This window comes from Xenopus laevis, chromosome 7L (genome assembly GCF_017654675.1).
Source record: "Xenopus laevis strain J_2021 chromosome 7L, Xenopus_laevis_v10.1, whole genome shotgun sequence".
NCBI lineage: Eukaryota > Metazoa > Chordata > Amphibia > Anura > Pipidae > Xenopus > Xenopus laevis.
The window spans coordinates 77,022,901-77,049,258 of record NC_054383.1 but is presented as its reverse complement, the minus strand read 5'-3'; the positions used below and the strand labels follow the sequence as shown (position 1 = coordinate 77,049,258).

At 36.5% G+C, this 26,358-nt stretch overlaps 1 protein-coding gene across 5 annotated transcripts in view; it reads left to right on the top strand.

Annotated features, from left to right (window-relative positions):
- pknox2.L (PBX/knotted 1 homeobox 2 L homeolog) overlaps positions 1-26,358 on the top strand; it is a 381,764-nt gene that overhangs the window by 53,304 nt on the left and 302,102 nt on the right. For all 5 annotated transcript variants that reach the window (XM_018225718.2, XM_018225720.2, XM_018225715.2 and 2 more), the window contains exon 2: positions 13,209-13,261. The gene's annotated coding sequence lies outside the window, so the exon portion shown is untranslated. The remainder of the gene's footprint in view (positions 1-13,208; positions 13,262-26,358) is intronic.

The following is a 26,358-nucleotide window of genomic DNA, read 5'->3' as shown; positions in this document are numbered from 1 at the left end:
CGCTTTACAAGAGGAAGAAAATCCATCTGCCCCTCTTAAGTGGAGAACTGCTTTAATCAGGCAGCGTTCCATTGAAAGCTCCAAAACTGCAGCCTTTTTTGCACACTGCATGGGGCATTGTGAATAAGGCCTCTGGTGTGCTATCGGCCTAAGGACAAAGAAAAGTTGGTGCAGAACTAGAGCATGCTTGAGAAAGGTTGCGTGCCCCAAAACATTGCATCATGACACAATTAACAGTGGTTAACTCTCACTTGCACTCACTCTGCTGTACTCGTATTTTATTTTCTTCTGTTTGGTTTCTTCATTTTAGCAGGGTTTAAGCATAAGAACATTTTTTAATTCATACATTATTTGGGTGCAGTCCGCTGTCCCTGTAAAGCTTTGCCACTCTAGTCTTTGGTTGCTTCTCTTTAAATTTAAATTAGGTCAAATAATGGACTTTCACACAGTAAGAGGGGGAGGTTTGCGCGATAGCATTTCATACAAATTTTGTGACACCCAACTAAACTATGTATGTTGTTTGCAACGTAAAAATCAAACAATGGCTGCATGCTATTGACAGATGGACTGTGGGATATAGAATATATGTAATGTGACCATTAAACACATCCCTCTGTCTACAATATTTTGTAAGACAAACAGATAACCTACTAAAAAAGTAACATATTTCCACATATTGATTGATACCGTTTCTCTAAGATGTGAAGTTCCATTATGTGTTTGTGGAGTTGATTACCTTCCTGAAGGTTTCGGGCAACTGAGGAAGATTGCTGTTGAGCCCAGTTTTCTATTGAAAGCTCTGTTGTGGAATTCTGCCTGATAAATATTTACTGAAATGAATAATAAGCAAGTATGGTGGTGCACCATTATCTGTATGGTGCACCAGTATTTGGCATCATTCTTGCTCATGTGTGGGGAAATATATTTATAGGTTTTGTGTTTGCTTGTTAATATTTTATATGATTTTACTACCTCGCGTCAAACCAGGTTTCTAATTTACCTTCTTGCTGAAGTTATTTTATAGAAGTGAACTAATTAATTCCTTACATCCGTATGGTTTTCATTGTTACTGAGTTATAAATTAGACTTTGGATTTTACTTCCTTATTTTGTGCTACAAATAAGCTATCTCAGGAATAAAATAATCATAGTCTTCTGAAATTGACGCCAGTGACGATCCCGCCGCCGTGTCAAAAAACTTTAAGGTTGGTGAATTTTTGCAGCAAATTCGCAAATGTATTCGCCGGCGGCGATTCGTGGAAATTTTCCACAAATTCGCGCCTGACGGATACATTTGCACATCACTAGTGACCATACATGCACATATTTAGTAGGGATGTGTCCCCAATATTCATATTGTTTCCCAAACATCAGGATATCAATGAGAACGTATTATGCACTCCATTTATTCAGTTGTTTTATTGGTGCTCTTGCTCCCTGGATGTGTGGCTACGCTTCACCATGTAGCATTATCTTAAATAATAACAAGATTGGCACTCATATGCATTCAAGATGCATTTAGATAATTTAATGAGCTTGTGATGAAGTTTCAGGATGATAACCCTCCTTTTATCAGATGTGGAAATCTCCAGACCATTCTGTGTCCCTCTCATATCATAGTAAGTTCAAATAGCAGGATCAGTATAAAGCTGGTTCTAAATAGATATACAGGTATAGGATCTGTTATCTGGAAACTCGTTATCCAGAAAGCTCCAAATTATGGAAAGGTCATCTCCCATAAACTTCATTTTATCCAAATAATTTAAATTTTTTGATTAAATGATTTCCTTTTTCTCTGTAATAATAAAACAGTGCCTTGTGTTGGATCCAAACTAAGATATAATTAATCCTATTGGTTTTATTTCTTTTTTAAATTATTTTTTAGTAGACTTAGGGTAGGACTCCACGAGAGATTTTGTCGCGATCCAACGCGCTGTGAAAAAACGTTGCATGGTGTCGCAGCGTTGATCCGACGCGACGCGACTGTCGGTTGCAGACACAGCACGCAGTGTCTGCATCCGACAGTCAGATTGAGTCGGATCAATGCTGCGACACCATGCGACAATTATATCTCTAACCTTTATTTTTGTCGCATTCGACAGTTCGCATGCGTTTTGTCGCAGCGCGTTGGATCGCGACAAAATCGCTCGTGGAGTCCTACCCTTAGAGTGTGAAGATCTGAATTACAGAAAGATCCGTTATTCGGAAAATCACAGGTCCCGATCATTCTGAATAACAGGTCCCATACCTGTATTGGTCAAGCAATAAATACATTAAAAGATCCACTTGTTTGGTGAGATTACTAAAGAAGTGGCTCTTTCCCGAATATACCCACCTTGAGGCGGGCAATAGATTTTTTCAATGAAAGGGATACAGTTCATTGGGTAAGGTCCACATCTATTACTCAATGTGTTCCTCGTCCTGATGGATTTTCAAACCTGTTTGATCAACATCTGCCTTATTTTCGTCCAGAGATGTTTTAGGTGGGTCTGTAAGAGGGCCTCATACCCAGACCAATAAGCTGCTGACTTGGTCCATCTTCAGCTTTCATCTGCACCTGTATGGCCACCTTTACATCATACAACTGTAGAGAAGCTGCAGCACTGCACTCTGATCACTTTGAAGCCATGGAGGATTGGCCAGGACATGGCCTCCTTAAGACAATAATTCTGACTGTCATTCAGTTACTGAATCTAATAATGCTATTCCTGCACAGAGATTGTCTTGTAAAGCATAAATAATACATAACTGCTTAAAACTGAACATAGTCACATAGGCCAGAACTGCATAGAATAAATGCAAAAGTACAATAAGTCAATACTATTAAAGAGTCCTAACAGGTTAACTATTTCCCCTTCATATTGGTGTATCTATAAGTGAACTTGGTTAATGAACATGAACAATCAAATTAACATTCACAGTATAAACTTGCTTGCTGTAGTTTACTGTGGATTGAAGAGACGTAGTCCTCTTAAAGGAGAAGGAACCCAAAAAAATGAATAGGACTAAAAATGCAATGTTTTATATACTGAACTTATTGCACCAGCCTAAAGTTTCAGCTTTTCAATAACAGCAATGATCCAGGACTTCAAACTTGTCATAAGGGGTCTCCATCTTGGAAAGTCTCTGTGACACACATGCTCAGTGGGCTCTGAGCAGCTGTTGAGAAGCTAAGCTTAGGGGCCATCACAAATTATCAAGCAGAAAATGAGGTTGGCTTGTCCTACAAGCTGATGCTACAGGGCTGATTATTAAATTCAGTTGCTAGCTGCACTGGTTTCTTTGCTGCCATGTAGTAATTATCTGTATTAATTACTAATCAGCCTTATATTGTGACATTTATATTCTATGTGTACTGTATATTGTGTCTGGGTGCCTAAGCTCAGTAAGTGACAGCAGTACAGAGCATGTGCAGTGAATCAGCAGAAAAGAAGACGGGGGGCTACTGGGGCATCATTGGAGACACAGATCTTTATTGCTAGGCCTGGAGTTGGTACAGAAGCCCAAAACACAATATACAACATTTCTAGCTTACTTCTTTAGTTTAAATTCCCTTGTCCTTTAAAAGTGATTTTTTTTAGTTATTTCCTAGATCCTTAGAAAGCACAAGGAAGAATATCATTTTCACAAACTGGCATACATATGTAGACTGCTATTTTAGCAGCTGGTGATAGTCAAGTAGGGACACACACTTTTAATCTGCTCTAAAAATGCATAAATACTCTTTTAGATAGTGAAGTTATATAGTTGTCTCTTTTTGAAGCCGGTACAGCTTATCTCTGTCTGTAAACCCTACTAATAGACAAACTCATGTTTATAGGTTCCTTTCTTTCACATTAATGTTTTGGTACATTAGCGATGTGAATGTTAAATGCAGAATGAGAGCTGGCAGGGGAGACTTCACAGTCTAACAGTTAATTAAAACTAGTCTCTTTTGGGGGTACTTGTCTTTATAGACCAAATATTAAAATGTTACACTTTATCTGGTGCTTAAAGGGGAGCAGTTAAATTGTAAAATTATTTTGTATCTTAGCGTATAGCATTGCTAAGCTGTATCTATTTCAACATACTATGGATCAGATTTATAAAGGGTTGAATAGTAAATTCGAATTTCAAAAATTCACACATTCGAATTTAAATCCCCCTATTTGAATGTAAATTGGAATGTGAGATGTATTACACCTTGACCATGGAAAACAGTCCTAATTCAAATATTTGCCAACTAAAACCTGCCGAGTTCATGTACAAGTCAATGACCGAGAATGAGCCACTTGGAGATGTTAGTAGCCTTTCTGACATTGGAGTTTTTTTTTCTGGAAAAAAAACTAAATTAGTAGAAATCAAATATGATTCCAATTTTATGATCGGAACCATTCAATCGAATATTAGACATTCTAATTTTTTTCTTAAATAACCTCCCAGTCAAATTGTGAGTATATTCAAATTAAAAAAAAAATTCACATGAATTCGAAATTCGACTTTTGATAAAAGGGCCTCTATATGTTGTTTGAAAAAATCAACTAAGAGAGAGATATTTGAATATGTTAATGCTGTATGATAATTTTGGTTGAGCATTTAAGCAGAGTGAGAAAGTCAAATATAGTAAAAATATGCAAATCAGTCAAAAAAGGATTTTCTCACTGAAAATTGCACTCAATTGAAGGGAATTATGGTTACAGTAGTTAATATGTGGTTCCAACCTAAAAGAGGATTTTACTTGATTCATAAATATACTGTCTTTGTAGAAAGTGTGTTTAAAAACTATTGAAAACTCATTAAATGAGGCTCAGTTCTAGTGCAGGGATGCTAAAGAATGCAACCTCACAAATCAAGTACAAAGCTGGTAAAGAGCAGGAATCCCTAGCACCTTGTGCCCCCTGGAAATCCTAGTTTGTATCTCCAGTATGGCATGAAAAATAGGGGTGTTACAGTCGATGCCCATGTGTATGGGCATCAACTATATTAATGACCTGGAGGTGGGCATTGAAAGTACTGTTTCTATTTTTGCAGATGATACTAAATTGTGCAGAACTATAGGTTCCATGCAGGATGCTGCCACTGTGCAGAGTGATCTGTCTAAGTTGGAAACCTGGGCAGCAAACTGGAAAATGAGGTTCAATGTTGATTAATGCAAGGGCATGCACTTTGGCAAAAATAATGTAAATGCAAGTTATACACTAAATGGCAGTGTGTTGGGAGTTTCCTTAAATGAGAAGGATCTAGGGGTTTTAGTAGATAGCAAGTTGTCTAATTCTGGGCAGTGTCATTCTGTGGCTACTAAAGCAAATAAAGTTCTGTCTTGCAGAAAAAAGGGCATTAACTCAAGGGATGGAAACATAATTATGCCTCTTTATAGGTCCCTGGTGAGGCCTCATCTGGAGTATGCAGTGCAGTTTTGGACTCCAGTGCTTAAGAGGGATATAAATGAGCTGGAGAGAGTGCAGAGACGTACAGCTAAATTGGTTAGAGGGACGGAAGACATCAATTATGAGGGTAGACTGTCAAGGTTGGTTGTTTTCTCTGGAAAATTAGGCACTGCGAGGGGTCATGATTACACTTTACAAGTACATTAGAGGACATTTTAGACAAATAGCAGGGGACCTTTTACCCATAAAGAGGATCACCGTACCAGAGGCCACCCCTTTAGACTAGAAGAAAAGAACTTTCATTTGAAGCAACGTAGGGGGTTCTTCACAGTCAGGACAGTGAGGTTGTGGAATGCACTGCCGGGTGATGTTGTGATGGCTGATTCAGTTAATGCCTTTAAGAATGGCTTGGATGATTTTTTGGATAGACGTAATATCAAAGGCTATTGTGATACTAAACTCTATAGTTAGTATAGATATGAGTATATATAATGTATGTAAAAGTATGGAGGGGTGTGTCTATGGATGCTGGGTTTTCATTTGGAGGAGTTGAACTTGATGGACTTTGTCTTTTTTCAACCCAATTTAACTATATAACTAACTATGTATGCAGCACCAGTGAACAGTGTCAGACTTTGGGGGTTCAGGCCCAAAACTCTATAAAATATAAACATCTGAATTTTGTTAACTAAGGCCCATAATGCTCCTTAGTTGCAATTAGAAGTGCTAGGAGCAAATTCTAGGAGTGGGGGGCAAATAAAAAAAAACATTAGTCAGGATGTATTGTTTTTTTCTAGATGTGCCTATGCTCAGAGCATTTGCATTATGGGCAATGGCTGCACTCCTAGCTGTAGTAAAAATCTACAGCAGAGCTGTCACGTGTAAGGGAGACTTGTAAATACTACCTACCATAAAAACAAGGTTCTACTGCACCTTGTGGCCACCCCCACTGAATTTGACAATGTCAAACTTTGCCAGCACCGCAACTCTTTTTGCTCCATTCAAAAAGCTACATCTTAGGATGCAGCTCACATTATACATGTTTTGATCCTTACATGTTGCCAGTAACTGAAAAAGTAAATTGTAGTGGGATTTCCCAAGGACTCAAAAACCAAAAAATTTATAAAAATCAAAAATCATTTATTATGACTTGAAAAGAGGGGCCTAACACACTTTGTACCTGTTTGAGCATGTTAAGCCCTCTTTTCAAGTCCTAATAAATAATTTTTATTAATTTTTGTTTTTGAGTCTTTGGGAAATCCCACTACCATTTTCATTTTTAGTTACTGGCAACATGTAAGGACCAAAACTTGAAAAAAATTGATTTTTTTTTTAACCCGAAAATTCAAGTTTTGAAAAATACCCTTGAAAACTTGAATTTTTTTGGGTTAAATGCAGCTCTTAATATAGGGTGGCCCTTAAATAGGGTGGATTAAATAAGAATTTTCTGAATGTTTCCTACAAATTAAAACTACTGACTACATACTAATTACACTGTGACAGAACTGATGACCAGACACATCACAGTTTCCTGCTTCTGTTGCTATAACATTTCTAATTAAATTGAAACCTCCAGGAATCGATTTAGCACATTTTGTATTGTCTTCATTCCCCTTCCCTTTCTTTACTTGTGTAGCCTTTGTGTCATTTATTTGATTTTCTCTCAGCGGCATAGGGCCCTGTAGTACTTATCATTTGCAGGACTTCTGCTCACGGAAATCTCCAGCAGCTGACTATTTTAGGCCCTATAGTCGCTGCAGCTGTTGTATTGATTTAACTGAACTGTGCTGATGTTCAATCAGTCCAACAGCTTTGCAGGCTGATACAGCACTGAGGACAATGTCTTACAGCCAAGTATGATTTATTTATTGAATACAAAGCCTGCAAAATGGGATCTTTGGAGAGTGGTTGCTCCTTGTAGACTGTGGTTTAGAGCAAGTTATTGACAGCTGCAGTGATTGAGATATAACAATAACTCTACTGAAAAAAAAACACAGAGAGCACTTGCACTAAATAAAAAAAGGCAACAGAGGCAACACACAGTTCATATTTCTTTTAAATATGCAGTAGATGATAATAACAGAATATCTTTGTTGCCTACAAGACTTTTACATGTTTATTTCTACTGAAAAAAAGTTTTCCTCTTATATTGTATATATTTGTTTAAGAAGTAAATGTACTTCCCATTGTAGAATTAAGTTTTAAGTAGCTCAGTAAAGGCCATTGTTACCACTGGTTATCAAAAACACATTAGAAAGGAAAAGTTTGCAATTATATATTCATTGCCTTCTTAACTTTTACAAATGTTCTACGGTGCCATTTTTTCTGTTATTTTCATATAATGGTTTTCATAATGGTGCCATACACATAGTAGTCCTGCTTCTTTGTTGTACAGATTGACAACCAGCTTTGGTTGCTTCTGTGTATTAGCAAGGCAGATGGTTCTAGTTGCAGTTCTGTCTTTATTGCTGATTATAAGATTCTCTCTAAAATGTTATGGAACACAAGGAATCTACATGTGCTAGAACAAACAATGTTAAATATCTCAACAAACCATAATTTGAACCAAGAATGGACTTCAATTTCTGCGATTTCTATAGATAATATGGTAAATTAGTTTCACTGCGTATAAACAGAGCTTCGCTATTATCATGTAAATGGTTAAGCTTTCTGATAAATGCTGCCTTTTAGAATTTTAATTAAACTCGTAAGATGCTTTTCCTCCATCATATTTTATTGTACTGGTTGTATGAGCACTATAGGGGCCTCATTTTTGCACCCTGCTCTGTAATTTGCAGCACAGATGCTCCAGGGTGAAGGATCTAGGTATTATTTGTCTTATTTATTATTAAATAAATTTGTGCATTAAATACTACTCACAAATGAGTGATGCCCACCGCAGTGGGACACCCACCGCGCCTCTCTTCTTCCTGCGTCATGGCTGCTCCTTAGTGTCTCGTCTTCTTTATAGACGCGGATGCGCTGGCGTGATGCCGTCAGCGCGCAGATGCGCGCAATGCCGCGAAATTCAAACGGTATAAAAGGGATTTTTAGGTTGCAGTTCATTGCCCATTATAGGAGTTTGTTCCTGATGCTATCTGAGCTTTTGCTAATCTGTTTTAAACCTGTTTGATTCCTGTTGTCACCCCTGCGTGGCTTTTGACTATTCTGACCTCTGGATCCCGACCCTTGCCTGAATACCGACTACCTCTTCTGCTTAACCCCTCTGATTTCCTGGTTTGACCCTTGCCTGCCTGACTACGTTTATTCTCTGCCTGCCCCGACCCGGCCTGATCTGACTACTCTATTGCCTAACGTTTTGTACCGCAACCTTCTGCTCACAGACTTTACCTACAGTTGTGCCCCTTCGCTTGTTTAGAACCATTCACCTTGCACCTCTCGTTTTAAGACCTGGCGGCATCTGAGTAGCTGAGGGCTCCTCCCGAGGCCAAAGGTGGCTGCTACAGGCAGAAGCACGAGCCGAGACCAGGGTGCTTGGCATTGGCTCTAGATTCAGGGTGCCAACCGTTACAAAAAAGTTAATTGCATCTATGCACATCAGATAATCTGAAAAAGTCAAGTTATCGCAGCAAAAATTCAAAATATATTGAGATATATTTTCAGAGGTTCGATCGAATAGCACTCAATTTTGTCTCTACGTTTTGTCGTTCTGATTTTTGAGGGAACAATTATTGATAGATGAGTTCAAATTGTGGTAGGGTTGGGTCGACTAAAAAAAAAAATTAAGTTTTAGCAAACCAGCCCCAAGTTGTTTCCTCTGTTTTAAAAAAGGTGCAAGGTAAGGGTTGCATTGATGAAATAGAGTGAGAAACATGGCACTTGCCTTGAGAAAGTGTTACTTCCACGCTCTCATTATGTGTTGTATATGCACACTCAACTGAATTGCACCTAATGAACAGCACACTAACTACATTAAGGCCAATTTTCCAGAAATGTTTTTGTTCACATTCCAATGACAATAGCAAAATGTAAATACAAGCTGCTCACAAGTTACCAAAGTCGACAAAATCAGAGTCCGCAGTGGTAAATCAATCCCAGGTTGTGCGGCATGCTATTTAGCGGCACCTGTTATTACATTTAAATTCTAGGAAATAAGGCTGCACTGTAGATGCATGGCAATTACTGTATATACATGCCAGTGTGTCTGTGTTTAAGTTCTCTGGACTTTGCACTGGTGTTTGTAAATCACATATGAATAAGGAAAATCAATTAGAAATTATCTACAACAATATCTAGTTTCAGTATTTGACATGGCCTGGCTAAGCTGCTAAAATTTGCACACAGCAATATGTAAAATAAATGTATTTATTACATTACATAATATAGGCAGGCCATACAAAGGCCAATAAAAGCTGCAGACTTGACCCCACAAAACCAAATTGGCGGTTTATTTGCCCTTGTATGGTGGCTGTCAATCAGCTTGCTTAACTGATATCTGGCTGAAAATTGTTTGGCCATTTGAATGGTCTGCCCACAGACACTGTCATTGTTCAGAATTGCTGGAAGTGATGTTGAGTTACCAGTTGCCCCACACACACTCCACTATCTGTCATATTGGCAGATGTTTTCAAACATTACAGTTCATATGAGATTGTCAGGATTCTAAAATTGCATATCGTATGCAAGGAACATGGATTTGAAACAATTATGTAAAATACATTATTACACTAAAGCCAAATCGCCTTCGTATATGTGCAGACATTTGAACTAATCCCTAAGTCTTTGTTTTGTTCTGGAGTAGAAAACTGCCTTGGCAGTTTACAGTATATGGAGAGAGACAAGGGCACACATATTAACAGTTCCTCTCAGATTTTGTTTGTTGGTGTTAAACATTCTGCACATTTAAAGGGTGGTTCACCTTTAAAAGAGAAACAAATCCTTAATAAAAAAAAACCCTACCCTACATTGCCTTTTTATTCTGATTGTTTTCAGCTTTAAAATGGGTATCTAAAAAATAGTTGTTAATAAAGCTAAAAATGTATTGGTGCTACTTTTGATTACTCGTCTTTCTATTCAAGCCCTCTCCTCTTCATATTCCAGTCTCTCATTCAAATCAATGCATGGTTGCTAGGGGAATTTGGACCCAAGCAACCAGATTGCTGAAATTGCAAACAGGAGAGCTGCTGAATAAAAAGCTATAATAACTCAAAAACCAAAAATAATAAAAAATGAACACCAAATGCAAATTGTCTCAGAATTTTACTCTCTATATCATACTAAAAGTGCAACTCAAAGGTGAACAACCCCTTTTAAAAGCAGCATTGGGTCCCATTAAGCAGCAGATAACATTGCTCTTGTTTAAGGCTTGCTGAATTGACCCCAATCATGAAGCTCAGAAACTGGGCATTTGACAGTTGTTGCTGAACTGCAGCTTCCAACACCAAATTGTAGTACAATACAAGAGCATGCTATAGAATGCTGTTTCCCAGCCCATTTTGCCAACCTCCCTTTGTTTTCAATATTAAGAAAGGGATTGTGAAAAAAGTATATGGCCTGTAATGCCAATTATAAGACAGTTGAAGCTATTTGCATCGGGGGTAAATGTAAAAGAACAAGACTCTGGCAATAATATAGACAATTTTTTTTATTAGCATTTCGGAACTGGTATTTAGTGGGTATAATTTTGTCCTTCGCACCATTAATTTTGCTTTATAGCTAGCCTGATAGCCATTACAGTTTTTTTCTCATCACTAATGCCTTCTCCCTTTTGGTTTTTACAATTAACAGAATGCATTTTCAGGCTTTTTCTAAAGTTGAATTTGAACAGGAGTAACAGAGGTGAGAGAGGAGGGTAAAGTGATTTTAATGGGCATGAAAAAAAGTGAAATCAATGGTGCTTCCTTCAATTTAATCTGAAAGTTATACTGAGCTCAAGTAAAGGTTCTCTTTGTCTTAAAAAAATCTGAATACATTCATCCAAAATAAATGTTCTAGCACTTATGCCACTGATATTGGCACCAAAATAATCTGCTGTTTGTACATGCCCCAGTGTTAGGACCCTTTTTAATGAGGTCAAGTTGATTCAAGACTTCTCAGTAATGTCAATTATACAGGATGGATCTGCTATTATGTTAACATATCTTTGCCTAAAACACAGTAAAACTCTGCCTTTATGTAAAACGATGGCTTTATTTAAATGTACTTATATACATATGGAAAATCTTAAGAACATAGACCAGCAACAGGAATCATTTGTCAGTATACATGTTTCAGAGCTGTATCTACCAGAATCAAATGAGATACTAGAGGAAGGTTGGAGGGGAACAGTAATAAACACAATTATTGCAATTAAAATGGAAAATGCATACAAAAATGAAGCACAAGAATGAAGATGTGTTTGCCATCATTTTGTTGAGAGTTTACCTAAAAAAGCCCAGAAATATATGCACATTGTACTCAATTTTTCATTGCATTACTCTTTTTTTCAGTATATTGGATAATACTGATACTATCTCGTCACACTTTTGCCAAGTTGCCCTACTATGCATATTATCTTCCATTTTCTTAGTTAGAACTGAGAAAGGACTCCACTATGTGTAATTACAAAACTATAGAGGAAGCAGACCCTGAGGCTGTGTTGGGGGGACCCAAGGAATATGGGGGCCCTGACCATGGGGTCTACTTCCTCTACAGTTCTGAAGAGGATGCAGAGAGTTATATGAATTGACAGATGGGGGCGGAGGAGGGCTGATGGTGGGCAGGAGTAGATGGATGGGGCCGGTAAGTAGGTGGATGGGGGGCAAGTTGGAACTGCTATGTGCTGGGCCCCGTACTTTTTTGCAGGGGGGCCCGCGCACACCAAGTACGCCACTGACTACGTGCAGACCCTGGTCAAGTTATACCTTTAGGAACCCTCAACATCTGTTCTGATTCTATAGCACATAATTTATTTATAAAAATCACATAGTTTGCCCAAGGACAACCAATATCAACCAATAAATAGCTACTTTTACATAGATGATGGGTAAATTCTACCTGTTTATTGGCTGCTGTAGGTGATATGATCTGTATCAAGAGTTGCACCTTTAATTCTGCAACACATATTTTCTTTTAGAATACTAATGTTATGGCATAACAAAACAGCTGAGCATAAAACAGGTTAAGGTCCAGATCTATTGAGCTGTAGCAATATGTGAACATCCTGGGAGCTGCAATATAATCTTTAATTAATGAATTAACTATACTTTTACTCTAGGCTTATTTTATTTCAAATCAAACCCTTGTTAATGATATCTCTTATTCAATATCCTAAAATTTAGAGGCATCAATAAAGGTGGTATATTATACAAATATACAAAATCAATTATAAACTGCATATAATCTTGTGAGACACATATTTAAACAAACCAGACAATAATGATCAGCCTATCTGGGAAGATCTGATTCTGTGTGACGAGGCTTTACAAAGCGTGGCTTTTGATGCTGTTGTTTATTATACATTATATTCATAAATTTTACTATAAATATGACTGTAAGTTAAGGTCAGAACATATTACTGTATACAAAGAGTAGCAGGCATATAGAGGGACAAGGTTTGATTATAGTACAATTTTAATATACTTTTGGGAAACAGATCACTTCAGTTTTGGGGGGTCCAAAAAAGACTTTAATGTTGGTCCTAGGAAAATTTAGGTACATCACTAGATTCCTAACCTGCTAAATATGGCTTCCAGCATGCCAGCTATGTATTTCAAAGTAAAAGTAATCAAAGGAGATGTATAGATAATTTTGTATTATCTAATTTTTGTAGCACTGTGTTTTTGTCCTTTCTGATTCTTATAAACTTTTTGTCTAAGACCTGTTCTTTCTTTTTCTTCCCTAGATGAGAAGAGCACCAACGTGCACGTTGTTGTGGGCCACATCAACTATTAAAATGTAAGCCATATTTTCTTACATTCTTATTTTTTCATGGGGTTTGTGGTAAATGCTCATACATGGATGACTGGTTGTACTTTATCCTATATAAGTTTCCTGATTCCATATCTGTGGCAAAAACCCCATTGAGTTTATTGAATGTTTAATTGTTTCAGGAATAACCCAGGTCCCAAGCATTCTGGATAACACAACCTATACCTACCGTATTATTTGCATGTCACTAACTAAAGAAACATTTCCAGATATCTGTATAGTAGATCCTTTTGATTGTTTTCCCTTTACTTTCATTTACAAGCAGCTCTAACATCACAGATGTATTCAGTCTTCAGTTTGCCATAATTCTTTCTAAATTTCACTTGATATATTTATAGCTGCACAAAAAATTTACAAAGTATCTTGAAATATCTATAGTATTTAGTGAGTTGGTATTATAAAAATTTAATTTAGTCCAAGAAAGGTCACTGCGTTGTTGAACAAGAGTCCTTCTGATTCCCTGATGTTGTTTCTTAAATTCCATTAAAGGAGAAGAAAAGGCTAAAATTAAGTTATCAGTAAGGTCTATATAAATACACCAGTAAACCCTCAAAGAAATGCTGCTCTGAGTCTTCTGTCAAAAGAAACACCACATTTCTTTCCTTCTATTGGGTACTCATGGGCTTCTGTATCAGACTTCCTGTTTTCAGCTTAAACCTCCAGGGCTTGGGCTTGAGCATGCTCAGTTTGCGCCTCTCCCCCTCCCTCCTGTAATATGAGCCCAGAGCTATGAGTGAGCAGGGAGAGTCTCAGGCAGGAAGTAATGTCACACCAAGTGAATATGACAGCTGCTATCCTAAACAAACAGAGAGCTTCTAGAGTTGTTTACTCAGGTATGGTAAAGCATTCTACAGAGTAAATATATAGTGAATAAAGTACCCCTCTTGTAAAATATAAGGATATTATAAGTTACCGAGGAGTTTCATGACCATATAAAAACACGAGGCCGAAGTTGATGAAACTCCGAAGTAACTTCTAATATCCTCATATTTTGCAACTGTGGGGTTACTTTATTTATAATGCCATTGATTCATAATATTCCTGGCCAAAACTATTCATCTTTGCATCACAGTTCTAATTTTTTTCATAAAACAATTGTTTCATTGAAAAAAGCTCCACCCCAGTTATCTCATACCCTTTATTCTTGTACTAAGGGGCCATGGACATCATTATACAGGTATGGGATTCGTTATCCAGAAAGTTCTGAATAATGTCTCCCATTTCATCCAAATAGTCCAAATTTTTAAGAGAATTTCTTTTTTTTTTTTTGTAAAGGTGCCCATAGTAATAATTACGATCTTTCTTGGAAAATATCTTTCCAAAAAAGATTGTCCGTTTCAATACACACGCCCTGAGCTGAATCGTCAAATATACAGGTAGAAACAATAGAATTCTACCTGTATCTGACGAATCAGCACTAACAATAGCCGATGTTTAGGTGCCTTCAAAGGCACCCGATCAAAATTTTCGATCCAACCCGATCGACGAGTTGACCGATATCCAAGTCTTCTGCCAATATTGGACGGCTCTTTTCCCACCATACACGCACCGAATATTGTATGATAATTAGTTTTTTATGATATTATCTGTGCATCTATGACCACCTTAAAAATAAAACAGTACCTTGTAGTTGATCCAAACTAAGATAGAATTCATCTTGACTGGAAACAAAGCCGGTCTATTGGATTTATTTAATATTTAAATGATTTTCTAGTAGACTTAAGGTATGGAGATCCAAATTGCAGAAAGATCCATTATCCAGAAAACCCCAGGTCCCGAGCATTCTGGGTAACATGCCTGTACTACAAAGATGAAATGGACCCTTTCAGGCCTAAAACTTACTGAACCCCATCATGGTCTTATGCCAATGACATAGCATTGACAATTTGATATTGGGTATTGTCAACAATGCATATATCTTACTCAGCATGTATCTAATGAATACACAGTCTTGCTAGGATACACTGACAACATCCAATTTGTATGGTATCACCAAGTGCTCTGAGCATCCCCCTGACATCACAAAGAAATTACAGCAGCTCCCTTTCCTAGCTCATCTGCTGAGATCTGAGCACTGATGAAGCTAGCTGGAACAAGCTACACCAGACTGGGCCATTCCGTGCAATTCTTTTGTATATGTTGCCATTGCCTTGCCTATATTAACAGGGATAGGGGATATTCAGACTAATGCTTGTAATCGTACATATTGGCTTCAATGGGAACTGAATGACAATGATGACACATGGCCCAAAATTGAGCAATAGAAAGTTTTCAGGGTGAGAAATATACATGTGTCACATGTCTAACAATTCATTCTTCTTCTTTGCATAGTTATGCATGCTTCCCTTTGTCTAATTATTGGTCATAAACAAAGGTTATTTCTTACTATAAAATACCTTTATTGACATCAATATTAAAAGTGCAAGATTCTATAGGCAATAAGTAAAGATCAGCATTCCTTTTATCACCTCTTGACTGCTGAGTATGGTAACAACTCAGATTCAGAATGATTTCATTATGAAACAGTGTGTACGAGTTCTTTTATGAAAATCAGTCCCTCTTTTCAGTGCAGCTATGTTTGGTATGTCTGCCTTTACAAGGCCAAATCTTACCTTTCAGGCATGTATAAATATATGTCCTATGATTAAAGTTTATTAATATTTAGACAGGCTTTCAAAGTTGATGCTTAGTAAAGTCACTTTTATATAGATATATATATGATTTTATTTTTACTATATTTATTATATATACACGTTCCTCTATCATTAGCCAATATTAACCAACATATATTTGCAGCACTATACAGACATTATTCATCATCATATGGATCAGTCTCTACCCACAAAGAGCTTGCAATCCAGTGTCCCATAACATTCACACACACTAGAGTCCATTTCATCAGGAGCCAATTAACCTGTGTGTATGTTTTCACAGAGGTCACTGCTTATAAAAAATGTGACGTTTACCATATATAAAATGTGCTAGCAAAAGGGTGTTAATGCAAAAGTGATTTCATTTGCATAAATTGGGGAAACTCTGCTGACATAATGTTTAAATGTTTGGAAGTTCATTACATTCATTCAGTGTATATTGTTTGCACCTTCAGCAATCAAGAGATTAACAATCCTCGTTAATATGACAGAAGTGAAATGCTAATTGATAACTTCCTTTCAATACATTTTAAAACTGTTCCAGATGCCCTTGGCTCTTGTAAAGGAGCTGAATGAATTAGATTGGAGGGCAAGAAATGTGTGATCAGCAAATTGGAGGTGATACCTATATAATTGGGCTCATTAAGTTTCAACATACAAATGAGATTAGGCATGATTAAGCCAATTTGAAACCTGAACTTTGTCAAAACAAAAGCCTTTGTTTAGATACCATTTCCCTACCAGAAAAAAGTTTTTATAAGGTTGGGAAATACTTGTAACAGAGGAATCTTATATACAGGTCTTGAATAATACTACATTATCCAATGGGAATATTTTGTTAAATGCTATTGCAATGTTAACATAATACAGCTTTGTTGGGTGTGCACAGTAGCAGATTGAACTTTAAGCATTTTTAAAAAGGAAAATGGCAGATTTATTTGGTGAATTCTTTGTTAACCTTGGGTGAGAATACTGTAGTATAATCATGCTTTAATTCTTTAGTAACCCATGGGTGTTTTTTCAAAGAGATTTTTTTGTGCAAAATACATTGAGGTCATTGAGCGTCTTGTCACTACTGTCACTACGTTTATTATTAACATTTGTTCAGTTTTTAAGCCACTGGCTTGTTGCTAAGGTAAGCAGGACCCTAGTAACAAGATAACAAATTAAATTCCAAGCCGCTGGTTCAAAAATTAACTATAAGGAAATACTATAAGCAAATAAGAAATATAGAAAACCTTTGGGTACATGAGTGTGTGTTTAGTTATGATTAGAACAATATTTAGAATCAGGGATATGAAAAGTGCTGCCTAAAATTTGAAACAGGGGTATGGTGGAAAGGCATAACCCTTTGAGAGTTCTTTATTTTTCTTTAATCCTGTGGTTAGCTAGAAGGAAATGCTTTCTTCTGTCTGTTTTTCAACTTGGCTTTTAACTTTATTGACTCCCGAGAGGACCTAGAGAAAAAAGCAGGAGGAACCAGAGCCACTTACCATTTAAGATGCTTAATGGTATAGATGCACTGTATTTGAAATGAAAAGATGGTTCAGAGCTCATTAACTAATCCATATATTTCAATTAGAGTAATCCACCCACATTAATTATCCCTTGGTACAAAGACAATTAGTAGACTCTCAATTCCAGCATTTTCTTTAGCAGTAGAAACAAGTAAACTTTCTTTAATTATCACATTAAGTTCTAAGAGTTTCCGAGGCACAGATTCCTGACTGCATCTTGCCAAGTTCCAAACCTGTGAATAATCTTCACTCCCACACTGCAGCAATCAAAGTTTCCAAGCACAGTCGCCGTATGAAGCATCTGCAGAATTTTGTGATTTCAGTGATGTTGACTGTTGTGTTATATCTGCGTAGGAGGCCCTTTCAGAGCCTCTTCAGCATTAGTTAAGAATTCTATTCTGACAGGAGGATGTGCAACACATTAATAATGGCTGTGTAGTCTTAAACATTTTAGAAGTGTTAGTTTAAAGCCAAGCGATTTTGATGTTAACTGCAAGATGCAGCTTAAAGGGATCCTGTCATCGGAAAACATGTTTTTTTCAAAAGTCAATAGTGCTACTCCAGCAGAATTCAAAGAATTCAAGAATATTAAAGGGATACATGGGAATTTTTTTTTTTTCAAAACGCATCAGTTAATAGTGCTGCTCCAGCAGAATTCTGCACTGAAATCCATTTCTCAAAAGAGCAAACAGATTTTTTTATACTCAATTTTGAAATCTGACATGGGGCTAGACATTTTTTCAATTTGCCAGCTGCCCCTGGTCATGTGACTAGTGCCTGCACTTTAGGAGAGAAATGCTTTCTGGCAGGCTGCTGTTTTTCCTTCTCAATGTAACTGAATGTTTCTCAGTGGGTTTTTACTATTGAGTGTTGTTCGTAGATCTACCAGGCAGCTGTTATATTGTGTTAGGGAGCTGCTATCTGGTTACCTTCCCATTGTTCTTTTGTTTGGCTGCTGGGGGGGAAAAAGGAAGGGGGTGACATCACTCTAACTTTAGAGCACAAGTCACATGACTTGGGGCAGCTGGGAAATTGACAATATGTCTAGCCCCACGTTAGATTTCAAAATTGAATTTAAAAAAATCTGTTTGCTCTTTTGAGAAATGGATTTCAGTGCAGAATTCTGCTGGAGCAGCACTATTGGCTGATTCATTTTGAAAAAATTTTTTCCCATGACAGTATCCCTTTAATATTCTTTACTAGAGAATGCCTGAAAATCTACTAAAATATGGATAGAAAGCACAACGAAAATAATGCATACTAATTAATCATATTAATGTATCTTTACTAATAATATGTTCATGCTATTTCTGTTCTTCAGTGTGAGAATAAAGATCCATGTTCTAGCCAGAAGAAATCACTTGCAGTTATTTTTAGATAGAATCCTATAAATGGCATTGCCTGCATGACTTCATTACTCAGAAATGCCAAATATTTCATTTTGATAGATGTATATTTCTTTCCTTGGCTTAGCTATAGGCCTATAGTGTGGGCCACATTTGGTAGGGATCTATTTGCAAAAGTGTGATGAGAAATGCCACTGGAGAAGTCACCAGCAACAAATTACAAAATATATTTGCATCAAAGTGTGATTATTTCTGTTTACTTTGACATGTTCCCTAGTTTATTAAAGTATAAAAAAAAAGTCGGTTGCAAAAAATCAATTATATTCTCCCCCAGGGAGGTGTTGTGAGGTGCAAACAACAATATACATTTGTTTCTAGATAAAAGCTTTTTAAGACACATCTAAATATTGTCTTGCTGCAAAAGGATTTTCTTGGGAAAATCGGAGAATGGTCTGCCTGAAAAAGATTTATCTTAAGACGAGTTTTGTCACAGGACACTGATGATCCAGTGTTTTTCTCATTGTACTTTAGCATATAGGAAAGTGTGAAAATGTGATTCCAATGGACTACGAAACATGAGCTGGGGTCAGCAGTGAATTCTGCTGGGAGGATCTTCTTGGGTACATTAATGTTTCAGCTACATCTGAGTGGTTTGTGAGCTATAGGTTGGACATGCAAAACAGCTTTTTTGGCAAGGAACTGCTAGGTGCGAGTCTGCCAGGATGACACACTTGTAAGAAAATATACATGCCCCATTCCCTGAAAGACAGTGTATCCCTTTCCCTACATCAGTTACAGATTTTTTTAAAAATGTGCGTAATTATAGCATAATTACAAGTTCCTAATCCTCACAGCAAAATCTTTTTCGGGTCCCACAAGCAGTAATCTCTTATATCTCAAAGATCTACTAAAAAAACTGCATGTTTCTGAACCCTTTAGCGCCCTCACTACTCACGGACACCAGTAGTTGTGCTTTTGCCCTATGTTAGAATTTGAAAAGTTTTATAATCTTAGTGATTTTGATTTATATTTGTAAATAAGCATCAACGGAAAAAACATTCCAATATATGATTTCAAAAGTACCAAAGACAAGACTAAGGAAATTCAGTATATCATCCCAGATTTGAATAGAATATGACAAAACCTGCAGAGCGTTGGATAAAAGCATCTTTCTTCTAAGCACAAACAATGCCCTTGTGTCTGCTGATGAAAAGATCTGCAAGGAGGTTACTTAAGTGACCCTTTAAATATTTATTCAAGGCAATTAAATCTGATCAAACCTGCACTTTGGGCAACTTCAATTGGACGTAGGTTTGCTTGATTTCGATTACAGATGGTGTTTTTACTAAAGAGTGAATTTTGAACATTCATGAGTATACTCACGCAGAGATTTTCGGCCTTAGGCCTCATGTTTTTATATGGTCATGAAACTCCTTGGTAATTTATAGTATCCTTATAAGAGGGGTACTTTATACAATATATATATTTATATATATAATATCAAAACAGGGGGGTTGTGGGAGCACTCTAAAGGCTTTAAAGTATATATATATAAGTATAATAAATGCTATTGCATATGTACCCAAATAGGGGTTATTTTGTTACAAAGTTATGATCATAAAATTGATAAGCCACCATACCACGTCAAGTAAACCCCGAATGGCGGTCCCTAACTTGTTTTATTTTTTATGTGCATTTTAGCATTACCTGTAATCAATGTCCGTTGAACGCTGTTTTTTCACTGAGGGCTAAATCCTCCCCAGCCAGCAATCAGGCTTTTAAAGGAGAGATATTCCCAAAACAAACGCCCAATTTTAAAAGCATAGGAACACCACTAGTTTAAAGGGGGGGTATGGGGTGCTACAACCACTGAAGCTATGCCACAGCTTCCGGCTAAATATACAATATCAAAACAGGGGGGTTGTGGGAGCACTCTAAAGGCTTTAAAGTATATAAATATAAGTATAATAAATGCTATTGCATATGTACCCAAATAGGGGTTATTTTGTTACAAAGTTATGATCATAAAATTGATAAGCCACCATACCACGTCAAGGTAAACCCCGAATGGCGGTCCCTAACTTGTTTTATTTTTTATGTGCATTTTAGCATTACCTGTAATCAATGTCCATTGAACGCTGTTTTTTCACTGAGGGCTAAATCCTCCCCAGCCAGCAATCAGGCTTTTAAAGGAGATATATATATATATATATATATATATATATATATATATATGCACTTCCAAATGAGTATCCACACTCCAAGGCAAATAACTTCAGCAAAGGGAGGGGTGCATGGTAATTATGTATACTCCGATTATTCTCAGACCAGCACTCCCTATTATATATATATATATCCAGCAAGAAGGATCCGCACTCTCAGGTCTTACATATAGTATTAAAAAATGTATTATTCAATGTGAGACTGGAGGCCGAAACGTCAGTCTCGCATTGAATAATAACATTATTTATACTATATGTAAGACCTGAAAGTGCGGATCCTTCTTGCTGGTTATTATTTGAATTTTGAATTTTGATACTGCACCCAGGCAATTTAAACTGTCTCTTGTGAGTGCTGACTACCCTAAGGACTATATATATATATATATTGCTAAAAAGGTGTACTTAACATGTAACATTGTCATATTATTGCCCACCTGGTATGTAATTTTTGGCGGGTATGGTAAAATATGACTTTTTTTGTGAAATTTGGTATCTATTATTCTGGGTGTTCTTATGACAAATATGCTGTATACATTTATATCTAGTACTTTAGTTGCTATGGGTTACTAAACCTAGTGTGACCTTTTAAATTTACTAATCAGATTATACAGGTGGCCTGTAAATTCTACTTGCTGATTGGTTGCTATGGGTTACTAGATCTGGTGTGTCATTTTCATTATATTTTTCTATAAGAGTTTGTATTAGAATATGTATCCTATAGATTCCAAAATAACATTTTTATGCAACTGTCCAGTTTCTGAATTGTCAAGCAGGTGGAGAATATGCACATACCTTAGTTTATAAACAACACATGGGGAGGCTCATTTATCAACATTTTAGTGGTTTTTGAAACTATTAATAAACTATTTTTCAGTAAAACCATAAATGGCATGATATTTAGTAAAAGATACAAATATAAAAAGCATAAACAAAAAAAACCACTAAACGACACATTAAAAAATAAAAAAAACTCTAAAAATTGCAGTTTTTTGGACAATTACTAGCAAAAAAAAAATCAGAAAACCCTATAAAAGTCTGAATGGCTAAAAAAAAGTCCATTAGGATCAGTGCAGTTCCCATTGACTTCTATAGAATCTTGAAGGCTTTTTTGTATTTATGGTATTAATAAATCTTGAATTTTTAGAGACATAAAAAAACATTAATTTGTAAAGAAATAATTTGATTCATGAAAAAATGTATATTTTAATGTTAATATATAGGCCCCTATGTGTTAAATCTACCCCTTCCTCCCAAACTGCCACTTTTCTATTTGTTAAATAATGTAAGAAAATTTAATATTTTAAAATGTCACAAAGTGCTGCAGTATGGACACATATTACCACCTGCTTTTGCAAGTCATGTGCAAGTTGTGGTGCACAATTTCAGACTGGCATAGTGTAACTTTACCTGCATCTGTGTGCACAGAGCATGAATAACATAATAAGCATCTAATTGGCTTGGCATAAGTGTTTAGACCATGGATGCAACCCACTAGGAAAATCTTTAAATTAACTCCAGGCCTAAGCATGCAGTAATTCAATGTTCCCAAGCATACATGCTTGCAGCTGCATGTTATTCATAAGAGCAGACTAAATGGGCACATTGATTCTCACTGCAAGTTGCAAGGAACATGTATGAATGCAAGTATCTTTGTGAATAGCATTAATGCATCCTTATTTCTGTATCAATATAACCACATTGGGGTTCATTTATAAACAGTGGGCAAATTTACTTTTGGGTTGTAACCTATGGCAACCAATCAGACAATTGCTTTCTGTGCTCAACCTGCGGCTGGTTAAAAAAAGCAAGTCACTGATTGGTTGCTATTGGTTACTGCCCAGGAGCAAATTTGCCCACTGTTTATAAATGAGCCTAATTGTGTTTGTGAGCCTTTGGGAGGGGAAAATACTGGCTTGAGTTTAGCTTAAATTGGCATTGCATTATCATTTAACACAATATAATATACAATATAAGATTGTATATTATAAAACAAAAGTTGCCTATTTTAATATACACTTAATGGCAAATCATCATGCTTGCTGAAATATGAGGAAGGATGAACACGATCACGTGTAATTACAGTTTTGCCAAGTCATTATTGTTCATCCCACGTAGTTGTCTCCAGAACGAAAAAAAAGTGCAAAGAGCTTTTCTTTTGATATATTAGGCCAGAAAATGACTATGGCAAGAGAAAAAATGTTCACCCCAAAGAAATGCTGCATCAACTTCCTGAATGAATGACTTTGTTTAATCATACCCCCTGTCCAGAAGAGTATTGTCTTACGGATAATTTCGTTTGCCTAACGAGATTTCACTAATTAAATCTCCTTTCGGATGGTGTGACTCTTCCCGCAGGGAAAGCGAATGTTTCTAAATGCTTCCAGCTACATATACATTTCCACTCTGCTACAGAATGGGAAAACATACACCATTTTTTTTTTTGAAAAGGCATTAAAATTAATTTGTTCTCTTTCCTTCTCCTTATTTTAAATGCAGTGAAAAGGTACTTTGCCTTCTGAGTTCACATTTCCCAGCATCTCCAATTTTTAGACACATTAGTGTAGGACTACATGGATGTTTTTGGTGCGACCCGACGTGCTGCAACTAAACGCCGGCGTCAAATCGCATGCGACAGAAATAAGGTAAGTAATGGAAATGTTGGATGAAGTCGCAGGATTGATCTGATGCAACACCACTGTCAGATGCAGACGCAGTCTGCAGCGTTTGCATCCGACAGTCGTGTCGCGTCGGATCAATGCTGCAACAACATACAACAATGTTGTATACTTACCTGATTTCCGTTGCATGCGATTTGACTCCTGCGTTTTGTTGCAGCGCATCGGATCGTGCCAAAAATGTCCATGTAGTCCTACTCTTAAAGTTACGATTTCCATCCTTTTTGGACAGGCAGGATCATCACTTCCAATTAAACAAAGCTTGATTGATCCCCACTGTACCATATGTATTTAAGACCATCCAATACAGAAAGTTACAGCTGTATTGCATTTCATAAGGACAATGGTACATGAGGGTGTTTTGTCGCCCACATGAAAGTTCTGAGTCTTTGCCAGGAAAATTGTCTTAACGCGGGAAAATACATTAGTCGGGAGTTTCACATGAGAACATGATTGTACTGGATAGAGCATAGCAATTCCCACATTAAGGCGTCCTGTTGCCCGCTCAAAAAGCAATTTCACATGGGTGACTAAACATGCCTTATGCCATTACCCTAAGACTGATGGTAGAGAAAATAGAGCTACTGAGTCTGAACCACAAGTATCTCATTACATTGCCTGAAGACTTCAATGCATTTTCTGATTGACTGGTTGTAGGTTTATAAGCACTCCCTAACCAGTTGAAATCTAAGGTAAACTCCTTGTCTGAGAGAATTATTCTTCCCCTAAGTTATTTACACCTGATAGATTCTAGCTCTTTAGTTACATAATCAGATCAGTCATTTAGGCCAGTGGCCCTTCAGGCAGGAATAATGATGGTAATGGCCTTTTTTTCTAAACTTCCCTGCCAAAAACTAGTGGGGCTCATTTATAAACACTGGGCAAATTTTCACCTGGGCATTATAATCATTTCAAAGCTTTGGCCAAGGAATACATTCCTAAGAGCCTCCTGGATGCATACACTGAAGTTCCATCCCACCTCCCCTGCAACGAACCTTATTATCTTTTATCCATTTTGTCAGTCCTAAAAAGGGGTGAAGAGGAAAATCTGTCCTCTCAAACTTGACTTTAATTCAGTTCACAAGTGCTTCAAATAATAAAGAGATGTAGATATGTGGGAATGTACATATAATACGAGAACAAAATAAAAATGCTCACAATGATTGTCTAGAAGGTTGTAAAATTCAAGCTCCTGGTGCCTTCATAATCTATTCCATGCCAAAAGTTTATTTGGGTTTAAAACTATAATCACTGAAATAAACGTGCACCCAATAAAGGAACTATAAAGGAAGCTTAATAGAATAGGTTTTAATATTTTTTCTACTTCTTGTTTTTTAAATATAAATGGCGCTGCATGTTGCTGAAGCAGCCAGTTAGAGCAGGTGAAATCTGTTAGTGACTCACAGCCTTAGTTTCTTGTGAAAGTCAGCAAAGTGTGTTAGGTTGTAGAACTCAATAACAAATAAATCATTACATATAAAAGAACCATAACTAGAAATATTATTAAGAATAGGTGAAACAGCTTTATTAAACATTAACTACAGTTTAGTGGATATTATTAATAATGATGACAGTATCCTTTTAACTAAAATAAAGGTTAGCTGTATAATATGGAATTTGATAGGGAATTAGAAGGAGCAGAATGTGTATATTTTGATTAAAATGTATTCATAGAAAATAATAAAAAGTTATATACGTTGGCAATTTAGCAAGTGTTTCTAACATCTACATGGGGTTGCCAAAATGTGCTTATTTGTTGCATGATCCAGCTACTCATTATTGAACATATTCTCTTTACACACCTTCAACCAAAACACTATTCTTAAAATAAGTGAAAAATACAAATAATTAGTTGGTTTCATGTGAGTTAGCGTATTGCTTTAGAGATAAGACTTGGACAATGAAATCATGTGCCTTGGAATAAATAGTAGACTCACCGCATCACATGGGGAGTCCAGGTGCCCATGCCCAAGACCTTCAGCTAATGGTCTATGATAAGTGCAGTACACAATGGCAAAGGGTGATTGAACCTTTTAATAAAATAACAACAGCATTTGCTAACTAAAGTCCTGTTTGTGACAGCTCATCTGTGCAAGAATATTGCTTTAGAGAGACAATCTTTTCAATGAAGATGACATAAAAGGCGCATCATTTTGTGTCACTTTTGCCATAACTACATACATATCAAACTAAAGTGGCCCTAACAAATGATACAATTATGCACCATTCAATAGTACCTGTATCATGTATCTTAACACAGATATATTAAATTCAAAACCTGTCACTTTAACGAATTCCCCAAGATGATAGGACTTATTTACGGCCACAGATGCAATTGTGGCCATACACAATTAGACACAGTCCACGATTGTAGGGGTAAGAACGAAATAATTCTAATGCAGCCTTACATATACATTTATTTTGTAACCCTTTCAGTAACATTAAAGTTTACGTGCCATTTTAAGATGTAAATACTATTCTATAGATGATCATTTTGATATCCTTCCGATCCACAAAGTAATATTTATTTTTTATTACAATATCATAGGCATTAAAAGATGAACATAATAACTGTAATTTAGAGCTTGCAATATTCATTAACTACTGCTCTAATTGTAGTCTTCTAAGAGGTTAATTTGCAAATCGACGCTGA